Source organism: Betta splendens, chromosome 11 (assembly GCF_900634795.4).
Source record: "Betta splendens chromosome 11, fBetSpl5.4, whole genome shotgun sequence".
Taxonomy (NCBI): domain Eukaryota; kingdom Metazoa; phylum Chordata; class Actinopteri; order Anabantiformes; family Osphronemidae; genus Betta; species Betta splendens.
Window position 1 is genome coordinate 4973121 of NC_040891.2, and position 10156 is coordinate 4983276.

Genomic DNA, 10156 nt, shown 5'->3' on the forward strand with positions numbered 1-10156 from the left:
TATTAAGGTACCGGGGTAAGAAGAAATGGGAGAAAGCGACTGAGCGTATGCTCAAGAAGAAAGCGCTGAGCTAACTGGAAGTGGAATAAAAGGAGGATATGAAGCCAAGAGACGGTAATAAGGTACAGCAGACGTACGTAGCTTAGCATGTCAGTAAGAGTTTAGGTGTGCGTCTGCCACCGCACACCTGAGGCTAATCAGACATATAACACAGGCTCTCCAGCAGAAGTGTCACATGAAGCGTGCACAGCCACTCGGGAGCACTTCACTGGGAGCGTGGCGACGCACGTTGCTAAGCAGTGAAAGATCCTCAAAGATAGAGTTAGAAGAGTGATGGGGAAAAAGGAAGCCTGAAAAGAGAGAGAGAGAGAGAGAGAGAGAGAGAGAGAGAGACTGAATGGCTGCCTTTCAGGGGGAGACGTTTTAACTTACAGGGCTTCATCACTCGAATTGATTTCTGACATTGATTTCTCCTCATACAAAGAGTTTAGATAAGACTGACTCGCCCGAATCCAAGTCTACTAGAACAGAGCTGTAGTGTGAAGTGATGCGCAAATTTAAAATAAACATAGAAAATAAACACAGTCCTCTTGAATTGAAGCAGATAAGTTTGATTTATTCCTAACTTATCTCTACAGGTAGTTATGCGCAACCACATCGGAGCTGCAGAGTTTTTTGTTATATAATTACTTTACTTTCCAACTGTGCACTAATTATGCAAAGCAGACTTTAAAAGGAGTCAGCGGTCCAATTAATGCGCGCGCCGTGTAACAGCGGAGATCGCACGGCGGCAGGAAAACATGCCGTTCAGAGACGCGAGCAACAGACAACAGACAAAACCCGTTTCCTCCGTTCTATCGGGTCTCAGGATTCCCAGCACGGGAAGTGGTAAATATCTGAGAGTCTGAGAAGTTCACAAACTCATCTCATTTGATTCCTGAGCAGAGCTGTCGCATAGGAAGCAGCACCAACAATCATCAGCTTCTGGACGTTTGTTATAAATTATATTTATAAGCTCCTTTCTTAGTGGCTGCTTGGGTTTTAGAATCATAGTAGCGGTTGCAAACCTGTTCAATTGAAAGCAGCAGCTCCACTGTGTTGCTCAGTGATACAGATATGACTATGAACAGCACAGTAGTCATAAGTGTAGTTTTTTTTTTTTGTTGTTCATTGAGAGCATCTCCTGCCGTTACCATAACAACAAAACAACCTAATCCGTTTAAGTGGGACAAACCCAGCGTGTCTCAGGTGGGAGAAATGTTGATTTCACACGTAGCTGTGATTTATACCACAAAATCGGAGTCTGTGGGAACCGTAGCGAGGCAGGAAAGCCTCTCGGTCAGAGGTTCGACGGCCCCGCGGAGAAACAAGTAGTATGGAGTCAATCAACACCTCCTCTGAGCGTGAAAAAAGAGTTGATCTACCATCTGGTGCCGGTTGGCGTCGAGCTCGAGCTAATTAGAGTCGCGTCACGTTGCTCTGCTCAGTGTGCGCCCGGTTTCCCGGCTCGTCCCACGTCTTGCCGGTTGAATTCAATGTCTTTGGCCCTAATGGCACAGGAGACGATCTGTCGACCCCCGAGGATACAGAGCACTCAAAATGGCCGCATCGCCATCACTGATCAAAGAGGTAATGTCCCCAATAATGGCCTTAATGTGCACAGATTACAACAGTAATCGCTCTGCACAAGCAGACGTGTCTTTACTGTGTACAGGCTTTTGTGTGTGTGTGTGTGTGTGTGTGTGTGTGTGTGTGTGTGTGTGTGTGTGTGTGTGTGTGTGTGTGTGTGTGTAGTAAGATGCAGTTTCAGTCCTCGCCTAATTTAAATCTGTCAAATCGGAGTCTGAATGTTTATGGTTGTGTTAATCGCTTTTATCTCTTTTGCTTTCAGACTCATGAGTGGCTAACTTCAATCAGGTGTGTTATCTTCATTGATGGGATAAATGAAACAAGATTCACTTTCAGGAATCGATGAAAGTGAAAAGAAGATTGGTCGGTTTTGCGTCGTCGTCTGGATTTGTTAGTGTCCTGACATTCCTTCCTCGCTGCCTTCAGGTGCTCCAGTTCTCTGCCCTCAGTTACCAACCCGACACACACACACACACACACACACACACACACACACACACACACACACACACACAGTCACACACACACACACACACACACACACACACACACACACACACACACACACACACACACACACACACACACACACACACACACACACACACACACACACACACACACCTGTAATCAGTCCCTATTCCTGGCTCATTCTCCTGTGACTTTCACTGACCCGTTGCCTCTTTGTTTGTTGCCTCCTGCCTCCAGGTCTCAGCTACCTTCCCGCTGTGTTTTTCTAGTTATTTCTCCCGTCACCTGCTTTACAGTTCTGCTTTTGTTCCGCTTCCTCTTGGACTGTTTGGCTGCTTTTATGTGCTCAACTCAAGCATTTATCTCGCCTCTGGTTGTGTTTGCAATCCCTGCCGGAATCCCAGGAGGCCTCTTTTTGCCCTTTAGCTAAAAAAATATAAAATACTGTCGCGTCTACATCTGAGGGATGTTTGGTGCTTGGTGGTTCCTTTAATCAAATCGGAAAGATCTGCCATGAGATTTAGCCAATACAAGGTCATCATACCTCATTTATTGTTAAAATAGACAGAAAGAAAGTTAGATTGTTAAAAATTTAGTGGTTTATTGCTCCTGTTGCTGCCAGTGCAAGGTGACAGAGTCATTCTCACCCAGCAGCCAGTATAACCCAGCACTCTCTCACACACACAGCCGTGCTCCATCACTGCCACGCTGCGTCTTCCCCCGCCTGAAGGCCACCTGGCAGGTAGCGCTCTGCTGCAGTACAGGCGTTCAGCCATGACTGATGGCCTGTCACACACGTGGCAAACGAGACAACGCACGCTTGATATGTGACCACATACAGTGTGTGTGTGTGTGTGTGTGTGTGTGTGTGTGTGTGTGTGTGTGTGTGTGTGTGTGTGTGTGTGTGTGTGTGTGTGTGTGTGTGTGTATCTCAGGATGTGCAAATGCATTTCTGACATTACTGTTATATTTTATGATTTCTATTAGGTTTTTATTTGGTATTGGCCTCCATTAAAGAAGAAAGAATGATAAAAAAATTAAATCACCTGGTTGACAACCACGTTCGTGTCTTGGTGAGAAGGGGAATCTCCAGGTTGTGGACTTCAGACTGACTGCTTTGCCTTTTGCGGAGGATGTGGTTCTTCTGGTTCCACTGGACTGGCGGAAATCAATCAGAGTCAATAGTAAATTTTTTTTTTTTTTTTTAATTATTTTATTTTTAAAACAATAAACATCACTCCAAATGATGGACTTTCCAAATTTTTAGGGACTCTCAGTAGAGTTTGCATGACTGTGTCTTAGTGGTCAAAATATAAAAAACATATATTATAAATTTTCCAACCCAATTCTGTCTCCACTCTTCCTGCCTTTCACACTGTTGGGCAGGTGTTCAGTCATTCAGAAGCTCTGATTAAATGTAAGAGTGAGGAAAAGACAGTCTACTGGTGTCGTGTGATAGAATGAACCCATGTGACTGGAAAAGTGGGGAGACCAGGGACGGATGCAACGCAAGGGCAAGCATTTGAACAGCTCTGTTTCACCGTGTCTCTACTTTACTCTGCTTTCAGACTAATCTTAAGTCGGACGTCGAATCTTCCTCCGAAATTAAGGAACCCTCTCAGGATTCAACACGCGTAGCCATTACGCACAGTAGCTCTCCCTCCACATACTGAGAGCATTCTATCAAGTGGTGCTGGTTAGAGATGACATGTGATTTCGAGTAGGATCACCATCACGTCTGGCTTTGATGGACGTGAGCCCAGGGCTGTCACACAACGACACAGAATGGATGAACATCGACTGGATTTCCTCCTCCATGACAGCTGCTGGGCAGGTCTGACTCCTCGGCCATGCTGGGTATATACAGCATTATGCTTATTATCCTGCAGCAGCCTATGGACTGCATGGTGCAACCTAAAGCCTGATTTAAATGCAACCGCTGAAATACGACCATCAACGTCTACGTCGTAGGCTGCAGCACGGTTACCTGACAGAATGAGGTGCATTGTGTGTAAATACAGTATGCGCTTGAGCAACGATGCCAAATGTGAATTGATTATAATGTCACGGTGTGGCTGCTTCCGCATGACAGACTGTTGCAGTAGAGAGAAGTGAGAGAGTAAAATTCTCCTGTAAAATTCAACGTTATAGATTTGTGATAGAGGCAGCAGGAAAAGTCACCAATAAAATGGACATCAGGGGCTAGTGTGAGAATGACACGGCCACCAGGTATTTGCACCATCGAAGCCCGTCAGGGGACGAGGACGGATTATAGCATCGTTCAGGCTGTTTGGGGGGTTAGTTGCTAATGGAGCGGGTTCAAGTACTTGAGTTTCCTGATGAGCGAGATCCTGGAAGGAGGCAGTTTGCACCGTTCCCCACGAGGGACCAGACACCTACCTGGCATGGCCTCTTTAGATTCCTGCTGCATTTCTAGCAACAGATTGCCCAACACCCCCACCCACCCACCCCCGTCTCCTGGGAACTTCACTCATCCCGCTGCCAGCGCGAACAATTCCCTCGATGGCCCTTCAAATAGATACAAGTGGTCCTCTCAACCAAACCGGAGCTGTTTTGCTGTGCAGTCAGTGGTCGTCACAGCACGTTTGAAAGGAAACGTCTGTGTCAACTGCACCTGAACACAACATATTCAGTTGCCGGTAGATTTCATTTTAGAGATAGTTTGAACCTAACTGACACGTTTTACTATTCAGTCCTGAACTAATGTACTGTATGTGGCTGTGCTTTAACAGATGTTAAAGAGCTAAATCAAAGCTGACCACACGCTTTCATCACTATCCTCCCTGCCAGCTCAGCCCTTCCCCGGTGCTATATTTAGATACAGGACCCAGAATACAGGAGCCAAGTAATCACCCCCATCCTGCGTGAGTGATGAACCGCTCCCGTCCTCCCTCCAAGGTTCTACAGGGGGCTGAGGAGCCTTTGCCAAACACCATCCACTGGCACGGTACAGTCGCACAGACCACCTCAGTCCGATTCAGTACTGGACCTATAATGGTGTAAAACTGTGAGGACATGCGGGAAAAAAGACGATGACCCTCCGCCCCCTTAAGTATGTCAATCTAAACATGGTGTCCACGGTAACAGCCCCTCCCCCTCCCCTCGCCAATCAATTTTAATTAAAGCATGTGAGATGCTAAAGGCCAGTCATGCAGTCTATTCGAGGAGGCTAAGCGTGCACGGCGTTTTCCGTTCCGATCACTCGAACAGAACAGGTTGCAACTGCTTCAGGTTCACCAGAGGAAACGGAGTTACTGTAGCAGAAAAACCCATCAGTGATGGAGCTGGGGCGGTTAGAAAAACCCTGAGCTTCTACGCAGCAGAAGAAGCGTCCCTGTGCATATATTAAACACAATAACTGGAATAATGCATACATGGCTGTGGGATACAAACTTGAGAAGCAGCTGCAAATGTTAAAGCATAACTGCAAACTGCACTAGCTCAAGCACAGCCACCAGTTATTTCCCACCTATAGCACAGCTTCAGTGGCTGTGGAGGAAAACTGCCCCTGAGCGAGCTGCACTTATGCTAACAACCTTAATAATTAATGACCTGTGTGATGTACAAGCCTCTGCGCTCGGCTCACTCTTCCTACTATGGCTGGTATAAATATCCTCCACGCATAGCGGCTGGCTGCTCCTAGAAGCTTGAAACTAGCCTGGAAATCCAGATGCGCGTTCCCAAACCACACCGGTACAGTATAGCTGATGTAAGAGCGCTATCTGAGATAGTCACCCAGAGGTCCGACCGATGGAAATGAAGCCTGCCCTGAGCTGTAATCACAGAGCAGAGCTTTCATGAGATACTGTAGGGGAGGAGACCCAGACAACATCGTAAAGTTAACTTCTATCTACCTTTACGGAGCCATAAAATAAGTTGTACCGCAGTTACTGTGAAAGTAAAACAATCAAGTAAAATAGCAACAAAGTAGCTAATAACTCAATAACAGACAGGTTTGAAATAGTCCACTTTGATCCAACATGCTGTTAGAGAGCCAGTTTGTCTTTTGAGACATTGGGTCAGACAGAATCTTACTGTAATACTGTTCCTTGGCATCAGTGCTGACCGATCCGGACCTTCATGCACTGGTCCACCTTCGCCCGTGCGTAAGCTTCCGTCCTGCCCTTCAGTTGGTCCATCACAGGGTTAATGTAGGATTCATCTAACTTCAGTTGGCTACTGATGCTGATTACTGTGTGTTGAACTGACAGTAAACAACCAATGAAGGCTAGCGCCTATCGGGTTACCAGGGGACGGTGCCATAATGCCCATAGGACTGTGCTAATGTCACCCAGGGGACTCCCCCATCATTCATCTGTCACATCCCATTCTTTACGCAGGCGAATCCCAGCTAATTAATGTGCAGAGAGAACAAATTGGAAACATTTGACCTTCTACAGCTTAAAAATAAGATCTGTGATCCTTTGGGTTGGCGGATCTGCGCAATGGGATGTCCCGATTTCTAACGCATAAATGTGTGTGATAATTACTGCAGTGCAGAGGCTAATTGGGCCAGTGTATATGAATTCATTAAACTGTCTCCCTTCTGGTATGTGCTTCAAATCTGGGCCTCATCTGTTGAAAGTATACGTGTCCTTCCGGGTTCCTGGGAGAAATACAAAGGGATTAGTCTCAGGTAATATCCAAATATATCAAGATGTCTGTCAGAGCCGAACACACGCCATCAAAGGTGCCTTCTACTTTCCGTCTTTGTGTCTTTGCAGGGCGCTTGAAATAGAACTTCTCAGAGCATGGCCCAATTTTCCAAAAGAACATCTTGTCTGAATGATGCCATTTACTCGCACAGCTTCTTCCTGTGAATATGATAAAACGTCCCATTTCGTGAAGTATGCCTACATGTGTAAAAGAAACAGAACCCAAAGCTGCCGGGACCCGTAGGGGGTAAGGCCAGGGAGGAGATTGGTTGGTTGCCATAGCAATCTGTTTAGTATTGAGTTGTAGAAAGGACTCAAATGGTTTGGTGTGTGTGTGTGTGTGTGTGTGTGTGTGTGTGTGTGTGTGTGTGTGTGTGTGTGTGTGTGTGTGTGTGTGTGTGTGTGTGTGTGTGTGTGTGTGTGGCACCATAGGCACCAAGAACGCGAAGCACCATCAGCGGCTCATCTGCAGAATGCACCGACTTTGAAACCTGATTATTATGAGCCATAATACGTCTAAATTCTTTCTTTCAATTTCTTTGTATCTTTCTTTTCTGTTATTCATCTGAAGAATAGATAATTGAAGCTGAGGGCGAAGAGGCTATTTACTAGAATAGAAGACGGTGGAAAGAAAATCAAATTATGGCTAATTAATGGCCTAATATAGCAATTGAAGAGATGTTGAATAGACACAGAGGAAATGTAGATAAATAAGTGGAGAGATGAAATGAAAGGATGAGAGGAAGGCGTCGTGACAGAGGGAAATGGGTAAAATGCCTGACCCGGTGCTTTATGACAGAGGGGAAACGGGTTGAGGATGATGATGATGATGAGGGGAAGAGACAAATCATGTTGGAGCAAGGGAGGAGGAGGGGGAGGAGGAGGGGGAGGAAGAGGCACTCGGCGCCTCTGCAGGGACACGAGAAGCAGCAGAGTTAAAATCAACACTGCCTCACCCCTTTATCACAGCGTCTACAGAGGAGAGCTGAAAAGAGGCCAAGAGAGCAAAATACAGGTTTACTTCATGTTACAACTGCGTCGTTTGTCTCAAGCATTGACTTAGTCCGTGATGCGTACGTGCAAATGTGAAAGATGATGATGTGAATAGCAGTGAAAGGGAATAAAAGGCCCATTCTAGACGTTTTATGACCTTTTTTAATTTGAATTTGCTGTAACAGCTTATTTTGAATTGGAAACATTACAATAATAATCCGGACATAAACGATAGGAACCACGTTCAGACTGGCAGAAAGAAAACAGGGAAACTTAATTTGCGTGAAAGCAACACATTTTTCATAAACGAGGAAAGACAAATAACGTGACATAATCAGAATTATGACCAGCTGTAGCTGCTGTCACTTTCACCACTTCTCCCCTTCTGTCGGCAGAGGCATCGATAATGAGACGAGTCTCTCTAGCATCTATCCAGCTCACATATTCTGCTCCGCGCTCCTCACGACAGCGTCCAAAAACACTCGGGGAGAAGAATCGTTCATTTTGAGGCAACGCCGCGGTAATTAATTGTTGTTACAGTGAGCTCAGCACAAACTATTTTCATCTGTAATGGTGCCACTCGGGAACGCACTCAGGCAAAGTGTGCATTACTGCCCATCCATTATTCATGTGTCACGTTCCCCACACGAAGCCGCGTAAAGGGATACGCCATGCACTCCCAACGCACATGAAGGCCTCACGCAAAGGCTCCCGAGCTTCTGCACCTCCAGACACTCGATTTATGCTGCTTTGTGCATATTTATACCATCAAATCACTTGTTTGCCTTCCTGCATTTAAAATTCTAAATACTTTAATGCTGTCTTACCTCCCAGAAACACAGGGTCACACACTGGACTGGACCCTGACAGACAGGTCGAGTGACATAAATGACAACATCAGTCCTTTTTCTTGTCTTGACAAATAAAGTTCCACACATTTAGCCTGTAATTTTAAATAACATCTCTATTACTGTATATACAGTAGTTGAGATTGTAAATTTGAGACATTTCTGAGCCAATGTTGCACTTTTGAACTTTGCAGGAGTTTCTGACACACAAAAAATTCACTCATTAAAAGCTGGGGGACGTTTTGGAACATGGCTAATTAGAGAGAAATTGAAGTTATGTACCAACAAAACTAATAACTGGTCTGAGCTCTGAAGAAAGAGTAATAATAGTGTGGCTTTCCTAAAAACAAATGAGTTTGTCAAGAACACTTTGCCTTAATTGGAACATACGCTTCTTCACAATTCTAACAGTGCAGTATCTGCATTGTTCTATCAGTGGGCTCAGATGCATAGTTTGCATTTATGCATTGGCATCCCATAATGACTCCATACATCTGTGATGTCCACACCTGTGGCTAGTTTAACTGCTAATTTCCAACTGATCCATGTTTTATTGTGTATCTGCCCCGGGTTATCTTACGAACAGCAGTGTACTTGTGTACACTATTAACAACTGTTAACTCCTCCTTCATCTGTGTGACAAAATCAGATTATTCTAATAATAATGCAGAAGACCACACAAACACAAGGAACATTTTATCCAGCAAAGCCCACACGATGGGAGTATCATCCTTGCGCCGTCTGGGACGACTGCCGTCGCCATCGCCTAGGCAACGGGCGGACATCCGCCCAGCGAGACGCGCCGACTACAAACAGTGTTTTAAATGAGGCCAATTCATCAGCTGATTAGTGCCGATAGAAGCGTGACATGTAATCAGCTGTTAGCAGAGGTGCTAATGAGTTGCTTTGGTGAGAAGCAGCTGGATGACCCTTCTCTGGCCGCGCAGCACAGCTACACACACATTATGCTAATGCCACTGTTTACGCACGACAGCAGTGAGTTATGTTAAAATACTGGCTCGCATTATGGGACACATTCATCAAAACTGGAAAATTACTGCTCCTTTGCTGGTGGCAATTTTGCGTTGGTGTTTTATCTTCCTTATTCTGGGCCTGATGCATTTGTTGCTGAGGCAGGCGTAGTTCTATTGATTTATTTTTATTATTTGTAGGAAAGCACGAGGGGACACCAACGGTTCCTCATCCAACTTCACGGTGTGTGTGTGTGTGTGTGTGTGTGTGTGTGTGTGTGTGTGTGTGTGTGTGTGTGTGTGTGTGTGTGTGTGTGTGTGTGTGTGTGTGTGTGAGCTCCTGGTGTCATTTCAAGGACTGAAGAGTGAGAAAATTGGTTTGAGTTTATGATTGTGTTTGGAATAATAGCGGCTTTATTATGAAATGATGCTTCAGTGTGTGTCTAGCTCCAAAGATGTGCGTATGAGCACAGTGAGGATCGGTGTGTAACAGTTACTTGAAATATTAATGCCAAACTCCAAGAATTCGTCAATCAGCCCCCCAGGGTGCAATCGAACAACACACTAA

At 45.4% G+C, this 10156-nt stretch overlaps 1 long non-coding RNA gene across 1 annotated transcript; it reads left to right on the forward strand.

Moving 5' to 3' along the window:
* The first annotated feature begins 5 nt into the window (after window positions 1-5).
* LOC129604829 (uncharacterized) lies at window positions 6-3332 on the forward strand. The gene is made up of 3 exons (XR_008696107.1): window positions 6-114; window positions 1966-2055; window positions 3088-3332. It is a non-coding gene; the product is annotated as an uncharacterized LOC129604829 (long non-coding RNA).
* Window positions 3333-10156: the final 6824 nt, after the last annotated feature.